Genomic DNA, 8,025 nt, shown 5'->3' with positions numbered 1-8,025 from the left:
CCATGCTTGAGAAGTCTGGCTTCTTTTAGTGAGCTACCAATCCCCCATTCCTCCTGGAGGTCCTCACACCCCACTAGTCAGTTTTACATGCAGTAGGTGCATGCAGTTTTACATGCAGTTTTACATGCAGTAGGTGCTCAGGACTGTTTTCTAGATTGAACCAAGGTATATCTACTGCATGTAAAACTCTGCCCTGACTGCTGGGGGGGTGCCACAAAAATGACCAGGAGGAACACGCACTCTTCCTACAGAAAGCATTTCTTCTGGCCTTTACTGGCTCCACTGAACTTTTCTTTAATCCTCTATCATTAGCTCCCTAGTTCTGCCCTCTGTAGCTTCCCCTTTGCCTCTAAAATATAAACTTCCAGGCTATGATAGATCGTGACATTACTGGCCCCAAATGAATCATGGGTCCAGTGAATAGCATCAGTCTCTAGGGCATATCTCCTCCCATACTGAACCGGAGCTTAGTCACGTGACTTGTTTTTGGCCAGTGGACATTAGCAAACAAAAGGCAAGTGGGGACCTGCGAAGTGCTTGAGCATTGCAGTTTTTTCCCTTGGAATACTGCCGCTGCTGTGTGGGGATGTCTGGTCCAGACTCCTGGAGGATGAAAGATCATAGAGAGAGAAGCCCACCTGTCCCTGCCATCCCGCTGAGTCCAGCATGCAGGGGACCTGCCAGCTGAATGCAGCCTCATGACAGAGCCCAGGTGAGACCAACAAAAGAACCACCCAGCCCTGACACAGGATCATAAGAAATAACTGTTGTGTAAGCCACAGTCAGGGATGTTTTGTTGTGCAGCAACTGGTAATGGAAATGTATGACCGGTTTGCAAGGCTGTCCTCTGACTCCATCCTGGAAGAGCTCCACCTTAGTCCAGAAGGTCTTTGGTCAACGCTTCACACTGCTCTGCCTGGGTCGACCATGCAAAAAGGAAGACCATGAGCTCTTGAATCTACCTTTTGACGTCTGAGCTTTCTGGGCTGTGTGGCTTTGGAAATTTACTTGACCTTTCCATGCATCAGTTTTCAGCCTTAGGGCAGTGTTTCTCAAAATGCAGTCTACTTGCATCACAACTACCCAGGGTTTTGTTAAAAAGTAGGTTAATCAGCTATTTTTAATAACAGCCACAAACTGAAAACAATGTCACCACCCATCAGCTGGTGAAAGTATATATATATATGTATATATTCATATAATGAAATACCTCCTAGCAATTAAAAAAAAAAAACCAACGCTGTTGATATATTGAGCATGGTTGATTTCTTGCCTGTGGATTTTGAACTGGGCTAGAATGAAAATTAAAAACTGGTAGGTGTAGGGAAACCACTTTCTTCCCACAGGGTAGACTAAGAAGCAAAGAAAGGGGGATTTCACAGAGAGAAGAATGTAGCATCTCAGCAGGAAGAAGCTACCTGGGACCCAATCACTGCAGGTTCCCTCCAGAAGCCCAGCCATAGGCCTGTTTTGCAGTCTGTGAGACACCCCCACATCCTTAAAATAAATTCCCCCTTTTTTCTTTAAACTGACTTGACTTATATAGCAGATGGTAGCCACTATAGGGTCTGTCTAACACTGTGTTTCCCCACTCCCTTCTATAGCTTTCTCTGAGAAATCCCTGCCTGCCCCAATTTTCATGAGGTAGGACAACCCACCATGGACACTCCTCCCAAGGGTGAGCACATAATCCAGGCTGGCCGATCAGGGCACCCTATTTCCCTGGCCACAATGACTGGTTTGTGTATGGACACATGACTCAAACAAGGCCAATCAGTGTCTTCTCTAGAATTCATACAAGGAGCTAGAAATTTCTTTTTCTGCTAAGATGGTAAAACACAGACAATGTGAGTTTGGGACACTCAGTCACCATTTTACCCTCTTTGTGAAGAGGGCTTGCTGGGAGGGAGGGGAAGAGAAAGAGAAAGAGACAGAGACAAGACACCTCTGAAGACATGAAGCTTTAGATTCCATCCTGCCTAAAGCCAGATCCATTCCTAGATTGTCTGGTTATGTCAGCCAGTAAATTTCTTTTATTTCTTTGTTCAACCCAGCTGGAATTGGGTTTCCATCCCTTGCAACCAAAATGGCCCTGGCTTATATAAGTTCATTTTCATTACTTGCCACCAAAATCCTCATGATGGAACAATATACACAAATATGGGATTTTATAAAGTCTCAGAGTTTAGACAACTGTAGAATTAACAAGACCACTGTTTTGGCAGCGGCTTCTAAGTAATCCCCATAACTCCTCCAGGTCCACCACCAGGTCCACCTGCTGCAGGTTCTTCAGCCTTTAGTCTTTGTTATGGGTTGAATTGTGTCTCCTCCACTCCAAAAAAGAGATATGTTAAGGTCCTACTCTGTTACCTCAAAACGTAAGCTTATTTGGAAATACAATTATTGAAGATATAATTGGTTAAGATGAAATAATACCACAGTGGGGTAGGTCCCTCATCCATTATGACTGGTATTCCTACATGAAGACAGAGACCCAGAGACAACACTAAGTGAATTTGGAGGCTGCATCTATAAGTAAGGAATCCTAGGACCACCAGAATAAGGAGAGAGGCACATGGAAGTGATTCATCCCCCCCAGCCCTCAGAAGGGACAAATCTGTTGACACTTTGATTTTGGACTTCTGGGCTCCAGATCTTTGAGTTAAGAAAAAGCCACTCAAACTGTAATACTTTGTTAGGGCAGCCCGAGGCCACTAATACAGTCCCCAAACCATGAGGTGCTGTCTGGGTGATGGCTACAGGTACAGCAGGTGCTGCCCTCACTGCCTGATAGGAGGGCTGTCATTTTATTCAGGTCAGAACGACCATCTTTACTTAGACCACCTTCCTACTCCACTACCCCTCTCTGTTTTCTTCCTGCTCTAGGGTAACTGGAGACCTAGATGGTAACTCTGATAGGGTGGCCATAGTTAACCCCAATGGAATTGAGTTCAGAGCCCAGTTTCCAAAACACTCAAACATCTGAGGAAGTAGCATTCACAACTGGCTGCAGGAGATGGAGACAGAACCACATGCCTCGGCAGAACCCACAGCAAGACAGGCGCCCCACCGCTGGTGCTCAAGGCCCTATTCCCAGCTGGTGTCTGGGCAGTGCGTGTGCTAACTGTCCTGGGGAACACGAGACTCTCCTTCTCTTTTCCCAACAGCCAGCCCCACAACCCAATACTAACTCTGGACAGCCAACCCAGGGCACAGGAAAGGGAGAGAGATGGGGGCAAGGGTGCTGGATGAGAAGGGGAGCACACAGAGCCTGACATCTCTGTCCCAAGGAGAGACCACAGAAGAGGAGACCCCAGCTTGGCTACCTGGTCTCTACAGCAAACTCATAGAAGATGAGGTGGACTTAGCACAAGTGCCAGCTCAGGAAGAAAGCTGACAATGGAGACTCAGCAAGCTGCAAGAGAGATTCAGAAGATGAGCCGGTAATTGCTACTCAAATATTTTCTCCTCCAGAATTTTTCTTCTGAAAATACCATAATCTCTTTTCTCATTCACCAAGTCCTCACTCCACCTGCTGGGAGGACCTTCTGACCTGGATGCTCCTGACCCTCCAGCTAATTGTGAGAGGAGCTGCTGAGCATTTTCAGGCTCTGTCCAACGGTTGGGGAGGAGAGCAGATGGGGAGCCACATTCCTACAGTAAAGCAGTAACCTAGAGAGCAACAAGGAGGGAGTTGTGGGTTTAGGGGGAAAATAAATCTCCTAGGAGATGTCAGATACTTGGTTCCCATGTATCTGAAATGGCTCCATTAAATTGGCATTTATTGATTTAATGTTCAAGCGAGATTGGTGCCAAGGAGTAAAGCAAACTGTCCTGATCCTGTAGTCCACACAGGTTTTAGTGACCAAAACCCCACAGGCAAGTGAGAGGAGGAGGTCAGGATTCTCTGTATGATGCAAGCCTCCCTGAGGCACCATGGGTGACCTCGCCTCGCCCCTTGCCGTGCCTCAGTGTTCGTCCAAGCCCCTCTTCTTCACTTACCTCAAGCCCAATCTGAGCTTTCAATATCTAGAAATCTCTGCATATCTGAATATAGGGAAGATGTGGAATAGAATCATACCACATCAAACCTCCCCAGCTTGAGAAAGGTTGGTATACCCAAGGCCACCAAAGACAGTTCTTCAGTGGAGATTGTCAAGGAGGAGAGAAATAAAATTCTGGGTTTGGGGTTGTTGGTTTTGTTGTTTTTTCTTCTCTCTCTCTCTCTCTCTCTTTGTCAATTGCTTTCAGCTTTAGATATAGCACTTAAAAATGTGTCAAACCTTGAGACTGGAATTATCCTTAAGGACAGCCCACTAACACACCATACCATATATGCCCAACACTGCTGCAGGCCCAGTGGAAAATTCAGTCAAAAGACCTCAGGGGAACACACAGTTCTTCCCCAGATGCTTTGTCCCCAACTTCTTCCATACCCCTGCGACCCATTCCTGTCCCTCTGGGCATCTCCTTCTAGTGCCCATCCCTTGACGGTTTAGTCTCTTCTTACTCCAGGTATATCTCTTTTGCACTTTTCTAAAGGAAATAGGAAAGAAAAAAAAAAAAAAAAGACTCCATTTTATCTCCCTCACTATCTTTCTTTCCTGCAGATTCTGTAAGAAAAAACTCAGTGGCCCAGAACCATCAGTGTCGTTAGTGGACCAGAACCACAGCATCCAGGTAGGAACAATTCAAAGTATACAATCCATGGCCATGGACAGTCTGGCCATTATAGATTTCACTTAGCGCAAGAGAAAAAGAAAAAACAAAGTTATGGTGGGGCTAGACCCAGTCTCTTCAAGGAAGCAATCAGCAGAGGGAGAGAAAAGCAAGAAGGGGAATTCCAAGTACAACTGGGGCCAACAGACATGCTTAGGTCAGTGGAGGCAAGGGCATCCCTGCTTATCTAAATGAATAGCATTTTCTTCCAAATAATCACCTGGGAAAGTGTATCCTTATTTCAACAGAGAAACTTTGTTTTGTAATAAATATTCAGGAAGCTCTATGTTGCCTTTAGAATTTAAACTTATTATTCTAGATGTTTTCAGCAACCACAAATCCTTTCAGGACATATTTGATGACAGAAATGAGTCTAAAGTAATTTGGAGTAAAGCCTAATTAATAAGCTGGGCAATTACCTTTTAGGTCAACATCTAGGTGTGGCTGGTTTAGTGATTAGTTTTCTCTTGTGCTCTACAAAATCGCCCAGAAAGGAGGCCAGGCTGGTCAGGCAGTGATCATTGTGCCCGCCAGTCAATGGGGTCTTGACAGTGTTAGATCCAACATACTAAGCACCATTGAGTAGATAGGGTCAGTGCCACTGGAAGAAAAAGTCCTTATCCTCTGAAGACCTTTACTTTTCTGGTGTGTGGCAGCCTTGTGTTTGGGTCCTGAGTATTTTCTCCAACCCTCATCTCCCTCCCTTCCCCATCAGAGGTACTTTCCCAGTCTTCCTCAAACCTTGGGATCAAGGCCAAGAGGAATCCCCCCCCCCAACCCCCTGCACCTCAGAGCACCCCTCCCCCTTAAACCACCCTTAAACCACTCCAACAACAGAAAATAGATAAAGCACAAAGTGACCATCTCCTCCCCAATTTCATATGCCTAGGCACGCTACTCCTGTTAACAGCCTAGTATTTCCTTCTAGACGGTTTCTCTTTGGGGACTCTAAAGCATGCTCTTTTACCTGAAACAATATACCTGTCTGAAATACTAGATAGAGTCCATTGCAGTAGCTACACTGGCACACCTCCGCAGAGCCTTGGGCAGGTTGTGAATGCCTCGGGCCAAACTGCCTTAAATCTGAAGTCTGAAGATCTCTTGGTTCAGCTACAACCCATACCAATCTCAGTCCCAGTGGGACCCAGGTGGGCTGTGGGACAAGCAAAGGCGTGCTGCTGAGCCTGCTCAAGAGCCAAGTGACAGGGTCAGCAGTGCTTGCTGGCCTCAACAGGCAGCAGTGTAGGGCCAGGTTCTGATCTGAACTTGGTCCTGGGCTGAGTCTGTTTACTCTCCTACCTATGAAGACAGAGTTGGAGTAAGAGGAGTCAGTTGGGAAGGTGCCCAGGGAACCAATTTATAACTTAATGAAAGAGTGAAAACTGTATTGATCAGCACTCTGCTCAGGGAGTGGCCTGAATGTTGTTTAAAGCAAGATTTTGATTAATTATATAGGGTGCTAGGGGGACATAACATTTGTAGAGTACATATCTGCTGGCTTGGTCTGCCCAGCATTCATTTCCTTGTCTTGGCATAAGAAATCATAGTTTCCATGGGGAACCACCTCCTCACTTTCAGGGCATGTGGTTTGGGAATGGGACTCCTCCAGGCTCTCAGTGTGACCCAAGCATGGCCAATCACAGCAACCAATAGCTTTGGTTACAGTAAGTGATTACTGGTTGGGCAAATGACCAAAGTCAATTCCATGATGCTGAACTCTTTGCGGATACTTTTGAGAACTATAAGACTCTTTCTATTGGGGCGGCCAAGAACTGACAGCCTCTTGCCACCATCAGTCGGGAGATTGTGCCAGGGAGCAGGGTAGGAGAAGGACCAGAGATATAGGACAAAAATTATGAGTCTTGATGACATTGGGTAAGCCTCAGGACCCAGCTAGGCTCAAAGTGAGATGCGGCCCTGGGTTTTTCCTTTAAATGAGTCAATACATTCCCATTTTTGTGTAAGCTGGGCAACTACCTTTTAGGTCAACATCTAGGTGTGGCTGGTTTAGTGATTAGTTTTCTCTTGTGCTCTACAAAATCACCCAGAAAGGAGGAGTACCTCATGTTTTCAGGTACTTTCACTCAGGAAACACAAAACATCCTGGTTTAGTATGACTTCCTAAGTATACTTCCTAAAGAGGATGAAGCTGGGCTTTAGTTCCACTGAGAAGATGTGGAAATCTGGGGTGCTCCTTTTCAACCCTCCCCTCACGAAGGTTCATCTGCTCATCTCTAAATAAACACTAAACAAATACTTGAATAATACCCATTTGAAAGAGTGGTAAGGTATGGTCTGCTAAAAAAATAAAAAAAAAAAAAAAAAAAAGGGTATGGTCTGCTAGAGATACTCCTATCATGGTTCTGACCTAGGAACTACATGCTCCATCTCTCTACTCACTGTGTGGCCCCGAGGACATCCCACAGCTTCTGTAGGTCTGAACATAAGTCCTGAATGTAAGTTTGGAGAAGTGTTTGGAAATTACTATGGCAACAATTTTGAATCAAGGCATATCTGAAAACCTGCCACCTTGAAAGGCTGAGGCTTTGTGGAGGAAAACATCTTGAGGGAAGAAAGTAGCACCTGATTTCACAGCGAGGAAGCTGAGCTTGGACAACATTTCAGCACCAATAGATCAGTAATGCCAAATGGAACTTCATCTGTTTGAACGACAACTGAAAATGGCCCAATAACTGAACTGACCTCTAGTCTGCCCCTTCTCTCTCTCTTCACCTACCCTGACACAAGCAAACATTCCAGAACATTCCAGAATGTTCACATGACCAAAGTAGATAACCAATGGGAGACCAATACTGGGGAGAACATAATTGCACAATTTAACAGTCATTCCAGCCTTTTCAAGAAAACATGGGAACCTCAGCTCTTTTAAACATCTAACATTTTCCCATATCTGTTTATCCACAGTAGAATCTGCTGGTTGAGAAGGTTTTCAATGGAACAAGAATGAATTCAGTGGGGACCACCTGGGTGGCTCAGTTGGTTGAATATAGGACTCTCGGTTTGGGCTCAGATCATGATCCCTGGGTCCTGGGATGGGGCCCCGAGTCGGACTCACGAGGAGTAGGTCTGCTGGGGATTCTCTCTCCCTTTCTGGCTCTTACTGCTTGTGCGAATGTGCATGCACACTCTCTCTCTTTAAAAATGAGTAATTAAATCTTTAAAAAAAAGAATGAATTCAGTAATGCTTTACACAATGAATTTATATATTATTCATAATAGCAATAGCACTTAACATTTGGAAAGAGAGTCGCACAAGACTGTGCCAGTCGTATTATGGATTCAGTG

At 45.3% G+C, this 8,025-nt stretch overlaps 1 long non-coding RNA gene across 1 annotated transcript; it reads right to left on the bottom strand.

Moving 5' to 3' along the window:
• Positions 1-751: 751 nt before the first annotated feature.
• LOC119870848 lies at positions 752-7,630 on the bottom strand. Its single transcript, XR_005354275.1, has 2 exons — positions 7,303-7,630; positions 752-916 (listed from the first exon to the last, which is right to left on the bottom strand). It is a non-coding gene; the product is annotated as an uncharacterized LOC119870848 (long non-coding RNA).
• Positions 7,631-8,025: the final 395 nt, after the last annotated feature.

This window comes from Canis lupus, chromosome 1, assembly GCF_011100685.1.
Source record: "Canis lupus familiaris isolate Mischka breed German Shepherd chromosome 1, alternate assembly UU_Cfam_GSD_1.0, whole genome shotgun sequence".
In the NCBI taxonomy this organism is placed as follows: Eukaryota; Metazoa; Chordata; class Mammalia; order Carnivora; family Canidae; genus Canis; species Canis lupus.
The sequence above is the reverse complement of the archived record's forward strand: the minus strand, read 5'-3'. Positions and strand labels throughout refer to the sequence as shown.